The sequence below is a fragment of the Psammomys obesus genome, unplaced genomic scaffold (assembly GCF_907164565.1).
Source record: "Psammomys obesus unplaced genomic scaffold, mPsaObe1.curated_primary_1811, whole genome shotgun sequence".
Lineage (NCBI taxonomy): Eukaryota > Metazoa > Chordata > Mammalia > Rodentia > Muridae > Psammomys > Psammomys obesus.
In genome coordinates this window covers 4,119,859-4,144,641 of record NW_026586589.1, presented here as the reverse complement: position 1 = coordinate 4,144,641, position 24,783 = coordinate 4,119,859, and positions in this window count along the sequence as shown.

The following is a 24,783-nucleotide window of genomic DNA, read 5'->3' as shown; positions in this document are numbered from 1 at the left end:
GAATGTCACTCAACTCCTTTCGTTCCATTGTGCTCTGAAAGCAGAGGCTGGAAGAAAAAGGAGAACGCACAGCCTAAGGCCAGCTTGTTTCTCCTTGAAGCCATTTGATCACTTGTCACCTCAGGGATTTTCCACTTTAGACCTGAGCTGAGGGTGAAGGTGAGTCAGGATGCTTAGAAAGCAATTGAAGGGCTCTTTATCAAGACAGAAAGATAGCCGGCTCTTCTACCTGGGATGCTCAGTAGCGGTGTGGGGAGATGCTGTCCTGCTGAGAGAAGAGTTGTATGGTGCATGATCTGCATCCTATTGTGGGTGTGTCCGGTGTAGTCCTTCAATGGCTGCTAAGTGAAGCAGTTTTCATGTACAACTGATCCTGTGGGTCTGAGAGATTCCTGGAAATGAGGTCATTCACCACCCCATGACTGTCTTGAACATAAACATTTCCTAAGAACTCACTGTGAGTTCATAGCAGGTATAGACTGTTTCCTAGGGAATGACCTGTTATTTCAAGTTCTTTGCCATGGTCCTCTGGAAAATTTCTCAAACATGAACTTCAGGGAAATCCCCGTTAGTTTCAAAGGCAGGGGCCAAGGATAGGGTGAAAGCAAGATGGATAGCACAGAATAGAGTGCACGAATGTTCACCAGAGACTAGGGTCAACTAACGTGCTCTTCCAAACTTAGGTAAATGCTTACATGAGGAAGGTACCGAGAAAGTTCTAGAGACAGAACCGTGGTTGGGGCTTAAGGTATTGGAGTCATCAACTCGTATTTTGAGCTTAGCTCTGTTATGAGATCTTGGCCCAGTCCTCTGGTCTCTCTGTGCTTCATCTGTGAAACAAGGATAGAAATAGCACCTGCCTAAAGGTGTCACCATAGAATTAAGTGAAGATGAGTTTGTGAAACGCCCAGGATAGTGTCACGTGCAATGGAGGAATGTGCAGCAAGGAGATGGATTGAAGGGAGGCAGACCGCTCTCACCATTTGGCTGAACAGGAAGCTGGGGGCCAGGAAGATGACTGTCTATTCACACGCTCTGTACTTAGACAGTTATGTCTGCCTCTTTCTCCCTGCCCCCTCAAATCCGGAACCGTCTGCTTCTACCATGCTGCCTTTTGACTTGGCAGAGGGACCTGCCAGGGAACTCCAGCCTTACACAGGGCTGGGCTATTACTGCCACAGAGGCAGCCTTGCTATCATAACACATCTCTGTTTAGAGAAACATAAACCACCCTTTGGCAGCTTCTCAAGTACATGTCAGAGTCACTAAAGGGCTCCCTTCCCTCACCCTACTTTTCTGCCTGACTGTAAGAATAGCCTTACAGGGAAACACACAGGAGCCTACTCAACAGGTTTCCCCAACAGCCAGGCTGGAATGGGCAGGCCCCAAGGAGCCCAGGCTTGGGAGGGGCTGCTCTCCTGTCTGCCAAGTCTCCTCAAACCTGGGAGAGGGTGGCCTCCTGATGCTCCTGTTTGAACCTGCTGCCTGGGAGGGGCCGACAGAAGTAATCCTGCCTTTCTAGCTGCAGGCCATCCCAGGCTCCTGGCAGGCATCACCTCCTTAAGCTCTGTACATCTCTGCCTCCTTCTCAGGAGTATCCCTCCAGTGGTAGCCAAGGGCCCAGTTCAGTGAAGGGATGGCCTGGCCCAGTGTTAAGTGTCCCAGCTGAGCAATTTGACCCAGGTCTGACGAGGAGCATCTGTACTTGTCTAGCTTGGCAGAAAGAGGCAGGTCAAAGAGGCAAGCTCCCAAGCTGGACCTTCAGAGGATAGAAGGGATCTTACACACGATGATGAGGTCAGAACAAATCATAGGTTTCCAAGAGATTATTCTAAGAAGAAATCACACCCAGTTCCATTGCTTGTGAATATGACTGGCTACCCAGAAAACCATTAGCTGCACTCAGCCTTCCATTTCCAATTAGCAGCTACCTTGCACCCCTGGACTAAAATCAGGAGCATATCATGTTTGCATATGTCTACTCAGGGAGCAAGGTTCAAGAATTGTCCCAGGGCTCCTGAGGACATCAGAGGTAGTAAGAGAGCAGGTGGCTAGCCTAGAGTTGACAGGGTGTGCTGGGGACTCCAGAGGGCAATCATATTCAGCACAAGAAAAAAAATAATAGCTGAGGTTTTGTAAGCTCTCATTCTGTCATAGGAGCTGTGAAGTGTATCTGTTGCATAAAAGATCATGAAAACCCCACAACTATAGGGAGATAGATTACCAATATTTCCTACTTCATGGATAAGTATGTGAGTTGACCAAAGCTTCAAACAAATGACATACTTGAGATTCAAATTCTGGTATATTTAACTCCAGGGAAGGCGCTCCAGTGAATAGTACTAGCCTGAGTCTTACTGCTTCTGTCTTTGGACCATAACATGAAAGCTTTACAACAGCAGGAGCAGGGCTAAGAAGATAGTTCAGTCATTAAAATATTTGTTGTACAAACAGGAAGAGCTGAGTTTGATCCCTGGAACCTACATTAAAAGCCAGGCATGGTGGCATGTGTCTATGATCCTAGCATAGGGGAGATGAAGACAGTCAAAGTGGGATTCACTGGACACAGCCTAGATAAATGAGTTAGCCTTAAGACTCACTCTATTTGCTTTTGTTTGTTTTGGCTGAATTACTGATGCTTTCAGGCTAATATCCTATAGGTAAAATTGACCCACTTGGCTTGGATGGGTTGGAGCTACTAAGTACTAGTCATTGAAAGGATAGCAAGCAGTGTGGGAGAGTTTGAAGGTCAAACATAACTATTCTCCAGCTTTGTAAACAAGAGTCTGGATGGTCTTGTTCATGTTCATGTACTTCCTTGTGCCTCTACCTTCTTATGTATAAGTCATTATTAATAGTTAGGACAGGGAAGAAGGCAAAAGAGCATATATATATAAAATGCAATAGTGAGCTAAACTGTGAACTCTACGGGGCAGAAAGCAATTATTCCTCTTTCCTATTGTGATTACATCTAGGCCCTTGACCAATAGATACTTTGCTCAAAATAAAATTATGTTGAGAAGTTTATTTTTCAAAATTAATTGTAATGCTAAATATGCATTGCTAGGGTACGAGTACGTCTAGCAAGAAACAGAGCACATGCTAAGAAAGCAGGTGGAACTAAACACAACAAAGGGTTGTAGAATGATAGACAGACATTTATAAGAATGATACATGAACATCATGGCATTAACCAACCACACTGTGATTGGACTTAAGTCCTGCTTCGCCAAACGAAAACCATTTCCAGCATCATCACTGGGCCAAGAAACTGTGATTAGAAAGGTCAAATAGACATTGTAGTAAATTGATTCTCAATGCCTTATTGTTTTACCAATAGATTAATACATCTCTCAACTCTCATCAGAGAAGCTTCTATTTTCAGTGGATGATGAACACCCACAATTGGCCTATGTGTAGAGAATACAAGACTGCAGAAGGCCCATCCCTAAATGGAACACCTAAATCATACTCCCTCCTCTGAAGGCTCACGGATCACTGTGGCAGAGGGTGGGGAAATAGTGGAAGAGTCGGAGAAAGCAAGGAAACAATGTCTTCTTGTGGACGTTTCGGTTTATGATATGTGAACGTGTTTTTGTTATAATTCCAAGCTGTGGATTTTAGTCTGTCCATGCCTGTTAAGTGTCTCATGCAGAGTGTGGTCTTTACCAGATGGAATTGGTTGAATTCTAGGACTTTGAGGGGTATAAATATGATAACCCAGAGGAAGAAGGCCTGGATGCTTGGAGGAGGACTGCTTGCTGCTGGTTCGTCCTGCTGCTGCATTTGCTGTTTGCTGTTTTGCCGGTTCCTTGAACTTCTGGATTTCTTGATGACTGATATTGGTATTGCCCACAAAAGAATCCTAGGACCCTATCCAGCAGGAAGTAGCAAAGAGAACTCTTCCCACTGTCCCCACTAACCTTCTTTCCCCCCTATCCGGTATTGGGGGGGGTGAGGGCGGTGGCTCAAGGAAGGTAGAAGCATTTCAGAATCCTGAATAAAGTGGGTTTGATTAAAAAAAAATCTAGGTCAACAATGTTTTCTGGAATCAACAGGAAAACTACACATATGAACTCACAGTGCTTATGAGAGCACATGCAGAAGACCCATGCAAACTCAAGCTAGACGAAATCTCAGCATGCAGAGAGGAGGAGGGCATCAAGCCATGCCCCTATTCTGGGAGCTATTGGCAATTGTAGCTGCTAGGAGAGTGTGAGAGTCAGTATTCTTTAAGAGTAGAGATTCTGGTAAATTGACCTAATTCCAATGGAAGGGCACATATGCAGGACTACATGAGCGACACAAATTGAATGGATAGGGAAGAGAGATGAGAAGAGAGATGGGGAAGAGAAGGATGGGAGAAACTGGAGAGAAATATGATCAAAAGACATTACATGTAACGCTCAAAGTAATAACAAAATGGTAAATTTCATGTATACACACACAAATGTACATGGAAGGGTTTGGATGGAGAAAGGGTTAGGTGGAAATGATGCAATTATACTGCAGTCTCAAAATTTTCAAAATTATTTCAAATATATATGTATTACATAATGAAGGGAGGCAGAGGAAGATGTGCAATATTGATTTCTGGCGCCAGAGCCCCCCCCCCACACGGGTGTGAAATTACGTCCACACACATACACTACACACACCCCCAAAGATGAAGCAAATATTCATCACGCTGTTGTTTCTCTTAGTTCAAAACAAGGCATTCACGGATAAGCAATATTACTAGAGTTGGCTGTGCCTATCAGTGTATGTGGCTGTGCAGAATCACGCCCAGCCTTGCCAGGGATTTCTGGATATGACTTGAAGGTTATATGGGCCAAAAGCAAGTCACTGGCTTTCCCCCAAAGTAGCAACAGAAATTTATATTATTTGAGCAAATGTGAAATAAAAGGATTGGGGTGGGGGTCCCTGGGGACATGTGGCTCAGGAAAAATTCTCATCCATCATTCCTGCCGTCTCTTCATGCCAAGGAATGTTCATTATCATGGACCTAATGTCTCACCAGAGTCCTTATTCCTGTTTACAAACCCTTCAGACCAGAGACAAAAGCAAAGAATAGTGAGAGGCAAGGCAAGGGATCACTTTCAGTCAGTTGACTCACTCAGCATGGGAGGGTTCTCTTAGAAGCTAAATGGCCTGGGCTGCCTGTATTTGTGTCCATTCATCCAGACAACTGAACAACTCCCATTTGAGCCTCTCTGCCTAGATCCAGCCATCTCCAAATACATCTTGAACCTGATAAAAGAGGATAATAGAGAGAATGGAAGTCAGGAACACACATGAAGGAAGCAGCTACCTTGATTCTGGAACTACTGCAAGTGTTTAGCCTACAGGGTCCTAGAACTTCAGAAGATGGCTTCTCCTGTCCTCATCTCAGAGATGGTTGGAAAAGTTAAGTCGCAATCCCACAAAGACATCATAGAATAGAGGGAGAAACGGAGGGAGTATGTGTGTCTATGTGTGTGTGTATGTGTGTTTGTGTCTGCATGTCTATGTCTTTGTATGTTATGTCTGAGTGCCTGTGGAGGTATCTGAGTGATATCTGTCTGTGTTGTATGTCATCTCTCCCTGTATACTTGTATATGTCTGTCTACGTGTGTGTGCTATCTGTGTGTGTCTGTATGTTTGTGTGTTTCAACTCTAAAGCACTTTCTCACTAACAACATATTCAACACATACACACATGCCCTCACTCTTACTACTTATTGAGCTTGACTCAATAATAGAGAGAGATGTCCCAATCCCCACCCCTGCCAGTGTTCCATACAATCTGGGACCACTAATGACATATTCCAGGGGGAGTGTTACACCACCTCCAAACATCATGCTAGCATTAAGTTACTAGACGATATCTTGTTTATATTTGGATGCCCATAGATGCTCAAATCCATAATATTATGTTGGCACTAAGAACTCTCAGTGTGGAGCACTGGGCGGACATTGGCAGGAGGTGAATCCTCAGCTATCTGTTCCTGTCTCCCAAAAGTCACCAGTCCCACGAGCAGCTGTGCTGAGTGACAACAGGATCTGCTTGTTTTGTTAGGTGTTGGTGGAGTGTGATGGTACTAAGAAAGTGTCACCACAGAGCTTCCAGGGAGAGAAAATGTACACAGAGATGTCTTCCATGGATGTGCTATAGGAAGTTGGTGGAAAACTTTGGAGTATCTTATCCTTTAGGATAAGCAATAAGAAGATACATGGGCTGATGGGACGGTTCAGTGGTTAAGAGCATTTGATGCTCTTACAGAGAACGCAACCCATGTTGGGTGGCTCACAACCATGTACAGCTCCAGTTCCAGAGAATCAATGCCACTAGCCTCTGTAAGCAACTTCATTGTGTGTGTGTGTGTGTGTGTGTGTGTCTTTCTGTGCATCATACATTCATATTATATACAACATGTATATATATATATATATATATATATATATATATCCACACAGAGCACACACGTGCATATACATAATTAAAATTAAATTAATTTTTATTAAAAGAAGGTAAAACATTGCAAGTAGGAAGATTCACGGGTATTTTACAGAAGGACATGCCTTTTACAGTATAATTATTAGGTCCTCAGTGGTTAGGGCTTCTTTAGCATATTTTTCTGAAAAGGCAATGGAACCACCACTGTCATGTCTCTTTTTATGCCAGCTCCTTACCAGGATCAGCAGTAGCAACAATTATGGGGCACAGGATTGGCAAACCCATCCACAGAGGCAGCCCCAAGATGCTGGAGAGTTTGCATTCCTGATGATGGTATCAGCAGCCACACAGGCTTGTTTTTATTTTAGGTTTTTTTTTTTTTTTTTTTTTTTTTTTTTTTTTAGGTACAAGTAGAAAGATTTATAATGCTCTCTTCCAAGGGATAATGTATAGGGTGAAGTGTCCTCCATTCAGTGCACTTGGTGCCATCCTATATCAATGGAAATGAGAAAAAAGACGAGAATCTGAGTGAAACTGAAGCAGAAAAACTGTGGTGTGTGGAAATGGGTCTCAAGCAAATAAGCTGGTTTTACATTAAGGTAATGAGAAAAAGATATTGTTACTGTCAAAGGAAAAAGGGGAAAGGGAGAAGAAACCCAAAGTTGTCTATGACAAAGAGGAAGGAGAGGAAGCAGAAATTGGCAAGTAAGAGACTAAATAAAACCATAAGCCCTAAACTGGTTCACCAACCTAGCCTGCACCTACAGATTAACTTTTTAATCTTAAAAAAAATAATAATAATAATTACATCATTTATAAATCAGAAAATGTTGTTTACACATTTTTGGGTTTCCTGTTTGTTTTGACAGAAGAAAATAGATTCCTTTTAGGTTGTTTGTTTGTAAAAAGAAAGGAGTCAAGAAGAAATAATTGCTGCTCCCTGTGGATGGGGTGTGAACGCTGAGTTCACCCCAGTCCCTATGTACCTTATTGGACTACAGTTGGAGTCACTTCATAGTTTAAGTTATACTCTATGCCTAAAATCACCATGATCATTTAACTACAATGCCTTAAACATTGAACCTGGTACTACTGCACTGTCTCTCTCCACTGCATGGTCAAACAAAGCTTGAAGGGACTTAGGTGACTTACCCAAGATTACCATCAGTAAAATACAAAGTCATCCTTACCTCAAAGCATTTGCCAATTCTCTCAGGTTTGTTGTGTTGTCTTGACAAGCAGAGAGAAGGCTTGATTAAACACAAAGCAAGAAACAGAGTGATGGAAAAAAAACCTGAACGCAGGGACAGATGGAAGCTTTCAAAAGAACAGTTTCCTAGTCAACTGGAAATTAAGAAATAGCATGGACTCTTGCATTGATGAGCCAAGCACGGCCCTGGTCAGGCATCCATGCTCTTTGCCCATGTCCAAGAAACAAGCCCAGGCCTCTCCGAAGCAAACCAGCCTTGACTCATCAAGACAGCCCTGGAAAGCATTTGAGAGCTGGCTTACAAAGCAAATAACCTGTTCATACTAACACACGTTCCTTCTTAGAGGAACAGACTCTCCCCTCTCACTCTTGGATCTCAGTGAATCATCAAGACCTTCAGGTTAGTTTCAGAGTGTCAGAAAGTTCCAATATAATGGACTAAACCATCTTCAACTCAGTCTCTGGAGCACACCTAGCTGCCATTTTCCTATCTGGGCTTATGGGGCAACAGAAGACCCAGTTGTCCGCTTTGTTGACTGTTTGTGTGCAGACACACAGAAGGGAGCAGAGAAGAAAACCAACATTTCTTTTAGCAACTCCACGATCTATTTCTGGGGTTGAACAGAAGCCATTAAAACATTCCCATGACTCTGTGCCAAGCCCCCAAATTACTAATGACAGACATGCTGGCTCAAAGGGAGGCACTGCTGGCAAATATCCCTCTAGTATCTTGTTAACAATAATAACCCGGAGCCTTTTATTGAAAGATCTCAAAGCACAGCACAAGCCTTAATTGACGCCCCACCCCCAACTCTGTCCCTGGAAAAGGTAATTATCATTATATTCCTCAGACAGTTTACACAGGGGTTAAGCGGATGGCAAAGGTTGAATGATTTATCCTTGTTTCATATTCTAAGTTGAAAGGAAAAGTCTAAATGATGTCATAACTTAGTGGGTGAACTCAGCCATCGACTTTTTGTAGCCCATGCAACAGAAGAAGCAGAAAGAACTAGAGTTTCATGGAGCCTATACCCACAAGGGATGTCTGTAACAAGAAGCCACAAGCCAGGCACCATGGCAGATGTACTGACCTGAGCTTGCTTTAGCCTGAGGAGTATATTCATAGGTACCCAGTGTAGGTCAGGAGGACCAGAGATGCAGAACCAGAGTCCAAGAGTGGGAGACCCTCAATGTCATGTAAATGGAATCTAAACTGAGAATCCATCCTCAGTAGTTTGCAGAAAAAATAATGTCCCCTCTGATGGGTGGGGCAGCATGGAAGAGCTGGGTGTGTATCTGATTATCCAATAGAAAGTGGTAAATCCCAGTAGGGAACTTGAACTCCAGGCTGAGCATCTGAGCTAGGAGTGTCTAAGTCTAGGGCCTCAGCCATCATGGAAATGGCCACTACTGGCTTCACAAATGGCTATATATGTAAATTTCCCCCTTAATTAACAGAGCCTAACCTCATTCACAAGCCATAACCAAAATGCAGGGAGTGCACGTCTGCCTTTACATCCCACCCCAAGTTCTGATGGGCAATTCATTGTCCCAGCCTACTTGTCATCATCCACACCTCCCTGTTGACTCATTTGAAAACTCATAATATCTTCTCTGGGTAGCTGCTGCTGCTGGTGATGGCGGCACAGTGGCGATGATGGTGGTGGTAGTGGTGGTGATGATTGGTTCTTTGAAATAGGGTCTCACTCTAAAAGCCAGGCTTGCATTGATATTACGATCTCCTGCCTCAATTTCCTGAATACTAGGATTACAGGCATGTGACACCATGTCTGGTTCTTTGAATCAATCTGCTTCCTAGTTGTTTCAGTCACTTTTGAACTTTTCATAAGCCAAATAATCCTTCTTAAGACTCTCTAAAGGACAGACCTGAAGCAAATATAGTCACAGCTAATAAACTCCTTTAAGTAAGCTTTTCAAGGCCCCCACAATAGGGAAAGTGCAAAATAAAATTGCCACCTTAGAATTTCATATCAATAGAATTAAATTTCTAACATCAGAGTTAAATATTGTCTCAGATAAAAACATGTGAAAATTATTCACTAGTAACAGACCTGCCTGGGATAAATTAACTGATGTTCTTCAACCAGAGGAATGAAGATGGTGGTTGAGAATGTCTATCTGTACAAGAGGAATGAGAGACATTGGAAGTATTTGTGGATATATGTGAATATATACGTGCATGAATATTCATATATGTCTTACTTAAAAGATGCAAAATGATGCTACCTATATGATGCATAAATAAGTTCCAAGGACAAAAAATACTATGCCAGGAGTTAAATCAGAGTTCACAGGCATAAGACGCTTATATTGTGAAGTGATCTGATACAATTTAAAGACAGAATGAGATCGGTTTTAAAATGTCTATGTTATTCCCTAGAGAAATTTAAGAAATAAGACAAGAAGTTTCTAATAATGCTATGATAGATGAGGGAAAACAAATAAATAATTAATACAAAAAAGCAAAGTAAAGAATAGCAAATTACAGATTTATTCTGTTAATGAGTGGACTAAATTTTACTCCCTTTAACATCCAATTCAAAGAAGAAGTCATTGAATTAGATAAAGGGGCAATATGTAAATTTATGTCGACTATACAACTACAACGTTCACCCTAAATGTAAAGTCTTAGAGGGGTCGAAAAGAGCAACAGGACAGAAAGTCATACGGCCTGTGACTGGCTACACTGGAAGGTCTGTATCGCCATTTTACGATGGAGCCATCAGGATGAGAAATATCATCGGAGACTTAGTGAGGAATTCTGTTCTGAAAACTGCTTCATGAAGTCAAAGGCTGTACGATTCGTAACACATAAGTCTACCCAATAACAGCTTCAGCAACGAAAAAAGAAAAAAAAAAAGAACTGTTTACATGAGAAGGCAAAGGAGATATGTTCACAATTACAGTCTAACATCTCGACAATGTACACCCCATTATTATCACAATAAGCAACTAGAATCCAGTGAAATCTCCCAGATGTCCCACTCCGTTAGGGTAATACCCATTCTTTTCAGGAACATCTAGACGACCACAGGGTGCCTCTTTTTGTGGAGCTGTACACAGCTTCTGGCAGAGGGAGGCCCTTTGACCTTCTGTAACATAGACAGGAGCTTGCTGTTTGGAACGTGAGCATATTCCATGTTCAGTGTGCATTCCCATGACCTTGCAGTGCTGAGAATTGAGCCTATATATCAAAATTTGATTTTTCCTGCACTGGATTACTCCTCTCATAGAGGCCCTAGAAGTTCATAGAGTTTCTCAGTCCAGTCGTGCTTTTAAACACAAGTCTGTGCAAGTACATGTGTGTCATGATGGATTGAGACATCACGTTTTCACGACTGTATATAAAGTATGTGTGTACACAAACACCACACAACTGCACCACCAAGTGTTTGTTGTGTGGTGGGACAGCTTTTGGGTTAAGAAATATGGTGATTTATGAGAATGGTTCCAGCCAGTGGTTAATGTAGATATCAACACAGATAATCCTAAGAAACACTAATGCTGACATAAAAATATCTTTTCTGGATGGAAACAAAGGAGTGGCTCAGGGGAAACAGAGGGTTAAGGAGGTTTCTGGGAAGAGTGGAGGGAGAGAAAAATGCAGTAGAGAGATTTGTATGAGAGAATAATAAATTTTTAAAAATCCAGAGCAGGGATCCAAGAGATGAGTGAGATCTGTACTAGTGATGAGGTATGAAGTTGAAACTTGGAGGTACAGTTGGGCTCCAAGAAGGAGCTGGCCTTTGCTATGGATCCACTACCCAGGACAAGTTATTTCACAGGTAAAAACAGAGAAGCCTGTTTCTGACAGATGGGACAGATGAAGCTGAGGAGATTGAGAGCATGTTCATATTTGCTGGGCCTGGAATTATGGAAAGTGTGAGTGAAAGCTGAGACAGGGAAGTTTGTTAAGGCACGGCTTAGGCAATTGGAAGCATGAGGTTTGAATTCTAATTATTAGTCTACAGGTGATGGTAGCCATTGAGAACAATGACTCTGAGCCAAAATAAACCTTTTGCTCCACTAAGTTGTTTCTGTCTGATACTTTGTCACAGTGATGAGGAAAGTAACAAATACACAGAGTGCAGGGCAGACTGAAGAATAGGGAGCAGAGGGATAAATTAGCCTTCTTAATTATTGAGAATACAAAGCCAACAAGCCCCAGTATGGGTGAGAACCAAGCTGTGTCTGTAAATCTGGTTCTCAACAGGGAAGGAAGTAGCATTCACCCTTCCTACATTTTCAGCCATGTGTTGAATGCATTTAAAACAGTTTGAAAATTCCTGGTAGCTCTTTAACATCTTTAACATCTCCCGACAGCTTCTCCTGTCACCTCAAGTCAAAGTCTAGAGGAACTTAAGGGCCATTTCTAGAAGTTAAAAAATGCTACTGTTTTAGTTACTGTTCTATTGCTGTAAAGAGATACCACAACAAAGGCACTTATAGTAGGAGCTTGCTTACTGTTTCAGAAGGTTAGCAGCAAACAGGCAGGCATACAGCTGGAGCAGTAGCTGGGAATTTATATCCCCATCCTCAAGCAGGAGAGAGAGAGAGAGAGAGAGAGACTGGGCTTGGCATAGGCTTTGGAAATCTCAAAGCCCATTCCTACTGACATACCTCCTCCAACAAAGCCACACCTCCTCATCCTTACTGAACAGTTCCACCAACTGGAGACTAAGCATTTAAATATATGCTTAGTATATATTTAAGGGCTAATTTAAATTTAGCGTATGAGGGCTAATTTCATTCAAACCGTCAAAGCCACCCAATCATTTTCAGTTTAGAGATGTGGAATCCTTCCTGGAAATGTGCAATGATGACTGGAAAGTCAAGCCAGTAGCTTCAATCCCCTGAGCTTGACAAAAAAAAAAAAAAAGGGGGCTAACATGAAATCCACACATACTAAGTCAGGCAAAGGGTTCCTACTGTTTTCATGGTTTCTACTCTCCCTTTTCCTACCCCCTGGTATCTTGGACTAGAGTTTTCCATGGTGGTGGTGATAATTGAAAGTCTAAATATCGTCATGTTTTTATCTCGACCAAAAATAACTTGGTTGGTTAATTAAAAAATTGCCTGCTAGCAGACTGGTTTATAAATCAGAGACCTAAAACTGGGCTGCTAAGTTCACACAGATGACGCACTTAGAGTGAGTAGCAACACAACAAACACTGTGCAGGCTGTTGGATTTTGATCTGTATTAAAATGGAAACTCTAATTTCTGTTCTAAACATCCCATTCCAGCTTCTCCACCCTTCCAGGTTGGTTTCCAGGCTGTCCTTTCCCTGAAAAAATAGGTAATCCTGGATATGCTCTTTCTGCCCTAGATATAGCAACCCCTGCACCCAGAGTCGGGTCATCAGTGTCCGCACCAGCAATGCTGGAGCCGCTCGATGGTTGAGCTCTGCCTCAGGGCTGCTTTGCCCTCAGGCACTGTTTTTAGAACTGAAGCCCCAAGCTGATCTCCAATCCACTTGGCTGGGGCTCAAACACCTGTTCAGCCTGAAGATACAAGTCCTACATGTTGACGACATTCTGTTACTGAGGCAACCTGCCTAGACCCTGACCCTGCATGACTGACTCCCCCGTAGGACACTCTTCTGTCATCTTTGGGACCCAGGTCAGATCCCTGCAGATTTATTTCCAGGCTGGCAAGAGTTGTGGTCACTTGCCCCAGTTTCTTAGCACCTAAATACAAGCCCTGCCCAATCATGACTGCCTCACTTTCTTTTACTAAGAGTCTCTGAATTCACAGCCTGGGCTGTTCAAGGCATGGGCGGGGGGCATCTCAGAAATCTAAACTCTGCAGTCTGGAAATGAGGAACTGTGGCTCTGGGAGGGAAGCACATTCCTCTTTGTCACACCCAGAGCAAGTAACAGATGTGAGACAAAATCTCAGGGACCAAGCAACAAGTGGCTTGGAATATCATTAGAATGCCAGAGCTGGGGCCTTCCTTCCTTCCTTTGGCTGTCCTTTCATGATCTCCAGAGAAATTTCTTTCTGGGACCACACATTTAGCACATTTATAAAAGTAGTCAAGTTCTTCTATTTAAAAAAAAAAATCCATCTCCTCTTCCTGCATCCGGGAATGACCAGGGTATTACGGTCTTTTGGTAGCTTGTGATGGCTGCAACACAGAATGTGAAAAAAAAAAATCACTGGAAAACTTGTACAAGAAAACAGTGAGCATTTCTCTTTCTCTCTGTTTTCTGTGACCTGGAAAAGAGAAGGTTTAGGACCAAAGAGTCCATATAGTTATCAGTTCACCACATCTTTTGGCTCTTTGACAGAACCTACTCATTGACTCAATGAGCTATTTGGATTGTTCATCAGAGTCCTTACAACCATACCCACAATGATGTGAAGTCAGCTGGGCGAACACATGCAGAAACTGACCAGGCGTGTGTGCGCTCAGTAGAATTTAGCACCTTTTAAATAATATTGTTGTGTGGGGGCAGGGCATCTTTCCTTATTCTCATCTGTGCTGCTGGAGTCTCTACCTGGCCATTTCCATGCATGACCAAATTCTGAATTGAGGAATTACTTAGTCCATAGTTGAGGTCATGTTGAATTCCATCCCCTTCATCCTCAATTTATTGACATGTAGTTTCTGATAGAGCAGATAAAGCCTATAGACCACTTCTAAAAATTAGCAAACAAACAATTCTGTCTTCCTTTATACGCACACACAAATGTAACCATTAACCTAGGCCAGTAATATGCAAGTGCTTTGCACACTGTAAAAGCATTTAAATCATCTTTTGAATACACACTGCATATCTTTTACCTCTGATGGAGCCTGGGCATTTGCATGCCCCATCTCAGAAGTTCAGTCTCCATCACATGGAGGCAAAGGTAGTGCCAAAGGGCTTAAAATCCAGAAAATAATGAACCTTTATCAGAAAAGACTTTCTGTAAACAATAAAACACAATGATGGATACATGAAAACTATTAAAAAATGCTAGTCATGCTTTCAAATATGACTTCTAGAGCAGTCATTTCTTGCTGTGCTGGCTGATTTGGGGAAGTATTTTGAGTTCTTTCACTGTGTTCAGAATGAGGCAAAGTATTTTCCTGCATTTTCTGCACACTACCAAGACCAGTTTCTAAGGTTCTGAGGAGACTGAGAGGGATGGTTGATTAGAATGAACAGCAAGTAGCCATGCTCACTTGTGAGAGGAGAGAGGCTCTCATGGTCCCTCTCCCAAATTCTTCATCGTCTCCCAAAAATCCAATCTCAAAGTGTAAAACTGAAGTGAAGAGGAGGAGGAGAGGCCCTTGCCAAACCATGTATAAGATGGAGTTTTCTTATTAAGCATAGCTTCCATGCCTAGGCAATTAATACAGGCTGTGAAGCTTTCCTGCACTAGGTAGGAAACCCAAGCCCATGGATGAGAACATAGATTTACAGAACAACATGGATATTTACCAATGACAACATCGAACAGAGATCCACACAGTGAAGAAGGGGAAGGGGAGTAGCTCCCCAGAGAAGCACTCTGCTGGGGCGGGGGACCAGGCCAGAACTACTAGCCCTCCGGTGTCAGTGTCTTATTCATTTCCCTGCAAAAAATAAAGAGGAGCAGAAAATGTAACCAATAGGAGAATCCGCAAACCTCAACCAGATAGACAAGTGGGAAGGAAGGAGGTTAGAGTGACAGAACTGGGAAATAAGGTCCAATCTTCAATTTAGAATTAGGCAAAATTCTTGCCCCTTCAAAGTGGAAGGTCGTCTTCAAGATGAGACCCTGGAAAGTCAGGAGCCACGCAAAGATTGCTCCAGAATGTGTAAGAAATCTGCCAGCCCAGCTTCCCCCCCCCCCCCCCGCCCCAGTTCAGCCAGGTCTATGATCCAGGATATGCATACGTTTTTTGTTTTTTGTTTTTCCTCTATATATGTTTGTCTTTACGGCTAAGCTAAGATAAAGGGAGGAAAGTCTTCCTGCCACAGGACTTCATGGGCATCCCAGCAGAGCATTCATGGTAATGACCTCGTTCACTCATCAAAGATGCTCTGCAGGCCAGGCCTTTCTGGGCCTCAGCAGCTCTCTGATCCCACAGCCAGCTCGGCCTCTAATTGCAAACACCCTGCCCCCAGGAAATGTCAGGTTCTGTGAAGACACTTAGTCTTTGCTGGTGTCTGTAAAATGCAACTTCAAGGGGACTTTTTAACATCAGAAGCAAAAATGTGAGAGTCAAAGAGACAGGTCCCCTGTGCCCTATAGAGGATCACAGTCAAGATAAGAAGTGGAAGGCGATTGTTCTGGGGTGGGAAACATTATTTGAAGGCAGCAGAACAGACACAAGGTAATTACTGCTCGGATTTCAGTGTGAGCACTGAGGACCTAGTTGTTAGAAACAGGAAGGGGGCAAACAGAGTTAGGAGGAGGCTGGCACAGTCAGGAAGAGAGGCTGGCTGTTCTGAGGACAGAGAGCAGTCACTGTCCACTAGAAAGAATCTCAGGAGGGTGAAAAGAGATGTGAAATGGCTGTAAAACACCCTTGCCCAGTTAGAGACTTTGCAAACTAAGTTAGATATAGGCTTCCATCTGCCCTTCCCTTGGATCTGGAGAGACAGCACATGTATGTACTTAAGCAGTGTGTCTGGGTGACACTGTGTATGTGCAGTAAGATAAAAGAGACAAGAAAACATGGGGAAACTAAGCACCAGAAAAAGACATAAAATGCTAATGACTGTCTGATATTCATTGTGTAACACTGGGAGAGGTAGGAAAAACGTGAGAAGTTGTCAGGGGCTTGGGACAGGAAGAAGGCCATTACCCTAAAATGGGGCTGGAGAGATGGCTCAGCAGTTAGGGGAGTTTCCTGCTCTCCTACCCAGGGCCTGAGTTAGGTTCCCAGGTGACTTACCACCACCTGTAACTCCAGTTCCAGGAGATCCCAGACCCTCTTCTGGCCTCTGTGGGCACTGTGCAAATGTTCACATCCAGGTGCGTGCACACACACACACACACACACATAAATAAATAAATCATGAAATAAACCTTTAAAAAGCACACAGAGTGTGCAACATACTGGCGAGGTCTGCAGAATCGATGTGTTTTAGTTAACGGAACTCACCAACATGGGATCATCAGACGTACACGCTGGTAACCAGTGCGCCCAAGTACCAAAAGAACTGTAAGGCAGAGAGAAGTGTGCATGGCTGGCGGAAGGAGAAATGGAGAAGTGTCAGTACTTCCCATTCAACTTTCCTACCAACCTAGAACTTCTGCAAAGTGCGTCTATATTTTTAGGAAAGCAAGAAGGAAAGATGTCCATGGTAATGTGGGATTAAGGGCTTAAAACGTCCTCTTTTCCCGGAAAAATAAAACTGGTGAGTTTTATCATCTGAGAGCAATTAGGTAATGTGGCCCAGAGCGCAAAACTTTGGAAGTATCTGAAACTCAACTTCAGTACAACCTATTTTTACTAACATTGCAAGAAACAGCACAAGACCTCCTTTACCCCCAGGGAAAGTGGTGAGACGCGCTTCCTCTGTGGAACTTCAGCGGGGTTTCCCGCCCTGTCTGAGGAGGGGCTGCTTTTACGTCGTGGGGATTGTTCTACGCAGTCCACTGGTTTCCTACCGATGGTATTGCAAGAAATAACACTTAAATGTGCCACTAGGAAAAAAATGATAATGCACTTGGATATCAGATTCTTGTGTAATTGTGTGAACATCTGTTCTTGTGAGTAGCACGGTTCTTGAAGAGAACGAATGCTTGCAAGAGTCTGTCCTGAGCAAAGAAAAGCAGCTAAGTATTTGCCAGGATGCTTCTCGAAAAACAAGGGCACCATCTCTTGTCCAAACAGTCATCTCTACAACAACCTCGCCGTCTTCCAGCGCTTTTTCCTCACAGCCACGAGAGAGCAAGCCAAAACACATGCGTAACAGCCATTTTCTTACCTGAAACGCAGTAGCTCCCTGGCGTGTCAGGATGGCTTGGGCATAACTTGTCATCTCATTTACAGCAAACTGGCCCCTGTTTGCTTCAGTTCTGGTGACTCTAGTGGAAATCCTGACTGAGTTGTTCATGGTAAGCGGAAGGCTGGTGCTAACTCTAGCCCCAAGAAGCTGCATCCCGGTCCACTACACAGGCGTGAGCAGCCAGCCTGGGCTAACATCGCTGAGCCAAGAGCACAGAACTAATTAAAGTGGGAGCAGGGTAGTGAGGAAGATCTTGGGCATGGTAGAGAAAGCTAAGCCTTTCCATATGGAAGAAAAGACACTGGACAGCGTTTGAAAACCTGGGCTGGTATAGAATGTTCAGGAACTCTCAAGGCACCTCTTTCATAGTTAGAGAAAAGCCCAAGTCCTCTCTCAGGAAAAGGGATGATGATGATTACTGAAGAAAGCTTCTTGAGAAGATGACTCGGAGGTTGAGAACACTGGCTGCCTTTCTACAGGTCCTGGGTTTGAGTCCCCTGGTGGCTCACAACGGTCTCTAACTCCAGTTCCAGGGCTCCAACCCCCTCATAAAGTCTCCTCAGGCAACAGGCAAATGAGCAGTGCACAGACTTATGTGCAAGCAAAGCACTGAACATATTTTTTTTAAAGCTTCCATAGTGTCTTTCCCTAAGGGCCCAGCATGAGATGGGCTCTTCTTGCCACAAACTGGACTATTCCAAATATACTTTGCTTCTAAGCACTCAGCAGAGGCAGAGACGAGGGGGTATCTATGAGGAAAGAGAAGTCCAATAGCCTGGGTTTTAACCTTCACTTCCCAGTGGTGTAGGATTCTTTCTCATTGTACAGACAGGGAGACTGAGGTTCAGAGAGGACTAATGACCTTAAGTGGCAGAACAGATAGTCTAACTGAGTCTTGAGCCGAAATCCCTTGGCACTAAGAGCTACCCTTTTTGCCTGCGTACACCACTGTTCTCATACACGAGTGTATAGGCAAGGTGGTTACGGAGAGGAGAGAGGGAGGTAGAAGAGAAGTGGCAGGTTTCAATCGTGTGTTTTTTTTGCATCGACATAAAAATTAAAATGGTGCTGCTTAATAAGAAGCAGCCTTTACAGGTGTTTGTTGGTGCCACCTACTACATTCTGAAGTGACTCTGCAGTGACTACCATTCTCAACTCACATCTTCCCTATCACACTTCCACCAACTTCCATGCAGTTGACAGTGCTCCTCTGGAGCTGTGACACAAGCAGAGTCACATGATCTTCTGGGGCTACCGGCATGATGACAGAAGTGCTACCTGCCCTGTCCGTAACTCTGAGAGGCTGAAGGCTTTTGCTTCTCTCTGGATCTCTTCTTGGCCCCACGAGCAGAAGGGCACATGGCATGGCTACATGCTGGCTTGTAGGCTGAGAAAAGCGTGTGGAGCTGAGCCATAGCAGGTAACGTGGCGCTTAAGAAATGAAAGTCAGGGGTAAGTCAGTGTGGTCTAGGGGGGTGTTGGTGACTGAAGCCAAGCTGACTGATACAACTGATATCTTCAAAATGAGGCACTGAAGCTAGAGCACCTAGAAAGCTTTCCCCAATGCATGTAGCTTGTCAGTGGTTAAGATTCAAACGAGACAGTCTCCTTCTATTTGTCTTATATGCCTGTGCCCTTTTATTAAATGACAGCTTCAAACCCTCCTTAGATTGTTGAACACAGATGATGAGAGGTCACTTTCCAAGCACGAAGTCCATCCTCCAGCTTAAAGCATGAGTGCACTGCCTTAGTGAGTTACAAATGATAACTCTCTGGCTATGACCTGCTCTGAGCCACCACCATTAATTAGTTGTGTCTTTAGCATCTTGCACCGGTCTCCTTGTTACCAATACACATTCATGCAAAAGCAAATGCGCACTTCACCCTTCTGTTTAGGGGTGCATCCACACATGATTAGGACACTGCATGGCCTATAGCTTTTTGGTGGCCTCTTACGATGCTCAAATACAAAGTCTAACTGACCTGACTCTCGCCAGCCTCTCCTAACTCCTCACAGGGTGTCCCTCTCTTCCTGGCTCATCAGGTACCTGATATAATGATATCCTTTTCATCAATAAATGAGTCAAGTCCCCCACCCCACCCCACCCCACCCCACACACAAGTTACAGCTATTCCAAGTGGGATTCTTTCTTTCTTTATTATTATTTTTTTAAATACTCCTGTCTTGTGGCTATGGTTTCAACTCAAAAGACTGGAGGGTTGCAGGCTATCATGCTTCCTGGATATATTAGTTTATTTCAGAAACACTAAGTATCTATGATATGAAGTCCTTTCAGTGGGAAGCATGTGTTTCCTGAGGAGATGCAGCAAGAAAAGCATGCTAGGCAAAGGCAACAGCACGAGCAAGGCTCAAGGAGACGAGACTACAAAAATCTCAGCGTGGGCAGTTCTAGTGATGAAATATATGGTCTTGCATGCTAGGGGGTCTGGCTTCACTTCCTGCATTTAAAAAACACGGAAATGGCGGGGGGGGGAATCACATGCAGAAGAGAATCAATCTGTTAGTTTTAAAGAAAATTAGTCATTTTGGGGGTATATTTATTTTGATGTTATATTTCTTTATTCAAGCTGAAAAGAGAGATCATTTCTGAGCTCCCACCTTCTTTCAGATTCTTTTGATAGTATGGTACTCAAACACGGTTATACAAACCATTCGGAAAGTTCAAATTATGAGGGAAAAGAACCCTCATAATCCTGCCAACCAAATAGTCATGTTTTCACATCCCTATGTTCTTTCAAGGCTCTCGCTTGACTAGCCCATCCCTTCCTCAGAATACCGAACAAGTGGCAATGAGACCTGACAGCATTTTAACCAGGGCAGAGCACTACAGGGGACCCTGAAGGAAATGGCATGGGATGCTTGTCCCCGGAGAACTTGAACTAGACATTGATTATGTATGTAGAAGAAGACTGGCCACTGCCCACTCGGGATGCAGTATGTTTCTAGAATGTGGGAGAATGTGCTTTCAGTTTGCAAAACGTTACACCTTAGGCCCTCACCACCAAGGACAGGGTCCTCCTAGTCTGCTGGGAGTGGGCCTCAGTTTACATGCATGGAGGCTCTTCAGGTAGCTCAGAGCTATCTGAAGTGTGTTTAGCTTGTACAGGTATGCACTGGCATTTTTCTGGAAAGCGTGGGGGTCCATTCCTCATCACAGAGTTGGATGTGATTGAGGCATTGGGTTTTGGCAAATGCTTACTGTTTATTTGTAAGATCATGTTGGAGCAAAATGTTTCCGGGGCTTGGCTGGTAAAGACTGTGCTTTGCAGAGGCAAAGCACGGTCACTTGCCACCATGCCCATCACCAAAGCCACTGAACAGACCATCTTCACTCTCCCTAGAACAGATTACAGCCTTCAAGTAGGTCTCTTTCATCCACACTTTCTCTACTTAAATGAATTTTTTTCAAGTGTGTGTGTATGTGTTCTTACACTTGTGTGTGAATGTATACATTCATATGCTATGACACATTCAGAGAATAATCAGAAGTGTCAATCCTTGCCTTCTACCTTTTCCAAGACGAGATCTCTTAGTGCTTTGCTATTGTGTATGGCTAGCTGACCCATAAGCTTCCAGGGTTTGCCAGTCTCTACTGCCCATCTGCCCTTGGGAGCACTGGGATTGAAGATGCCTTCTCTGTGTATCTGGATTTTTTACATGGATTGTGTAGATTTGAATTCAGGTCCTCCTGTTTGTGCAGCAAGCACGGTTACCCTGTAAGCCACACCCCATGGCTCAGGCTCAGTTTCACAGAGCGTCTTAGGCAAGTCTCTTTAAGTTATGAATTACATTTCACCACTACACTGAAAGTTCTCCAGTGGTTTCTTTTTTGATTTGATTTTTGTTTTTGAGATAGGGACTTGCTACCTAGCCCAGGCTAGCCTTGATCTTGCAATCTTCCAGCCCCCTCCTCCAGAATGCTGTGACTACAAGTATACGTCACCCAGCTGAGTTCTCATACAGCCGTCAGCATCTCTATGCTGTCCTGCGAGACCCAAGAAGCGCTTTATAACCTATTTTCTTTGCACTTTGCACATTCCTCCTCCTTGTTCATTTGCTTATCAGCTGCACTGGCTCCTGCCCCATTCATTCACTTCTTTCCCAGCTCCTTCCGACCCCCAGGTGTTCCAGCTCACAGAATGCTCTTCCTAACTCTGAACATCATTAGCTTTTCACTGTTACTCAGTTAGGTCTCAGCTTCTGCGTAGCAGCCCTGGTGTCTGGAAAATAACATTATGCAGCAGCTCTCCGCAGCTTCTGACTCTTACAGTTTTTCTGCCTCATCTTCCATTATGATCCCTGAGCCTTGGGAAGAAAGGGTGAGATATAGATGTCATTGTGGTGGCTCACAGTGGTACAGCTGGGTAGAGCTTCCGATAACTTTGTTCCCTTGGCAGCCTACATAGCTACAATATGAGAGGCAGCCCCTCAGGAAGGAGGCTTCCAGGTCTGTACCAGTTTGACTTCTCCAAGTCCTAGGAAAGAAATTCTTAAGCTCCTGTCTCTAGATGCATAGCCATGGGCAGTCAATAGGAGAAGGAGAATCCTTTTCTTTGGGGATGAGCCCCCTGGTAGGTTGCCTACTCTTAACTGGCTACCCTGAAACACAAGTGCATAAAAACAACACTAGCTGGACTCAATGTAATCGAAAAAACAAAGAGGTCATGAATTCCATGGGTGTGGGGAAAGTAGGAGGAGGAGATGGAGGGGTAGAAATGAACTATGTATGAATTGTAAAAAAAAAAGAAAAGAAAAGAAAATGAAAATGTAAAAAGAACATACGGTGGGACTAGGGAGATGGTTTAGCGGTTAGAGCACCTGCCGCTCTTTCAGAGGACCCAAGTTGTGTTCCCAGCACCCACATGGTAGCTCACAACCACCTGTCACTCCAGTTTCAGCCTATCCAACACCCTCTCTGGCCTCTGCAGGTACAACACATATATGGCACACAAATGTGCATACATGTGGAACACTCAGATACATAAAATTAAAAAATGAAAATTATTTTAAAAAATATGTGAAGTTTAGAGGAGAAAGTAGTTAGAGTGTGGAGAGGAGGAATCTCAGGGTGGATTTAATCAAAACACATTTTACACCTGTATGAAATTCTCAGACAACAGAAAAGAATTCCTTCCGTGCTAGAATTTTGGGGTGCAGGCACTGAATTTCTTGTTCACCTTCCAATCTCTGTCATAATATTTGTCACATGGTAAGTGTAATCATCTGATGGATAGAATAATAGATGAACAATGTGCCAAAAAAAAGGAAAATAAATAAAAATAAGAGGTGAAGGGAGAGATGAAGAAATAAAAAGGGAACAAAAGGCTTTATAAGCAATCCTTGTGCCCTGACTCTATGCAAAGAACTAAGGTCCCCAAGGTCCCCACACACAGGTATGTCAGTCCATGTGCTGTGCTGGGAGGGCACTGGGGCCATGGAGACATGAGTCTGAAGAACTGAGGAGCATTACTAAGAGCAGTTGTAGGCTAATCATTAGGACATGTATGTCTGTAGTCCTCAAGGGCTTCCTGATTGGACTCTTAGTCCAAGGCAAGCTCTGTGAGGGAGGCAGGGGGAGGGAAGATTCCAGGCAGGGGATAGCACAGTATTGATATATTGATAAGGCCTTCAGAGGCATTTCCTTGATCACCCTGAATTGGTTTAAAATACCAAGACTCTCAGAGTTGGTAAGAGATAGTAATGTTTTGGTATTCAACTAGTGGTCACCACAAATGGCACGGGGTTGGGAAGGACAGGAAGCCACATTTTCTTCTTTGTTAGACTGTCTGATAAACCCTCGTTCCACCCTGCAGAGACCCGGAGGATCTTCTCTTCCTTGCCTCCAGTCCTTTTGGTGCCTGAGTCAAATCTCGACATCCCTTGCCTATCACTTCTGTTTTTACCAGCAAAATGGAAGGGCTTGTGTATACCTAGCCCCTGACTACTTATCTGCTTTTAGTTTGGCACACTGACTCATTTGGCTCTCCTTTTTTTATTAATTTTTATTTTTTTAATATTAATCACAGGTTATTTACTTTGTATCCCAGCCATAGCCCCCTCCCTCATTTCCTCCCAATCCCATCCTCCCTCCCTCATCTCCTCCCTGTTCCTTTCCAAGACCTCTGCTAAGGGAGGTCCTCCTCCCCTTCCATCTGACCCTAGCTTATCAGGTATCTTCAGGACTGCCTCTCCTTCTTAAGACACATGCTTGGAAGGCCCCCTTAACCCAGACTCTGCTCTGAGAGATCACAGTGTCTCGCTCCACCAGCCTGAACTTCTGCTGAACCCAGATGGGAAGAACTTGATGACCCTTACCTGTTAACAGTACTAACTTAGTGCTCTGCTGGGTAAAGCCATGAGCTCTCAACTCATGGTCGTACTTACAAACGCCAGTACTTCCACTGAGGAATATCTATGACCAAAATTACCTCTCTCTGAAGCTCAATTTCCACAGTTATTAACTGGGTGTCAAAAAATCCTTTGCTCAGGTGACTGTGATGAAGAGAAACTGAGATGATGATGTTGATCCATGTTCCACTCAGCCTCGTGAAGTCTCCAAGAAGCTCAACCCCAGTACCAGCTTATGTAATCCTCCTCTTTGTTCTAGGAGATTCTTTGCTCTCTTAAACAAACAAACAAACAAACAAACTCACAGCTCACTTACAGAAAGCAGACTCTTCCCCATCTGTAAAACCCATGCATGTACTGAAACAGCTACATCTACTCTATTAAGTGCTGTGATAATTTGTTACACAGCCATAGCTGACTAGAGCATTTCCTAAGCCTCAGTTTGTTTGTCTGTAAAATAGTATTATTAATAGTGCATGTCCTGTATAGTGTTATAAGGAATAAATTGTCACTCTGCACTTGGCACATGGCACACTCTCAATGCTGCTGATTCTTATTATAATCTCATGTGTGCTAGCAGTGATAATAAGTAGATGGATGGAAAGCCCCTTGGTTAATTGTTTTTGCAAACTGTCTTTTCTAATTAAATGAATAACATATATTTGTGAAGAAGCTGATTCCAGCTTTTCACCGAAAGTAAATTGTCTACCAAGGCTCCAGACAGATTTTTATTTTGTGATGGGAGGAGGAGGAAGTAGCATCAGTCTGTGTGTGTGTGTGTGTGTGTGTGTGTGTGTGTGTGTGTGTGTGTGT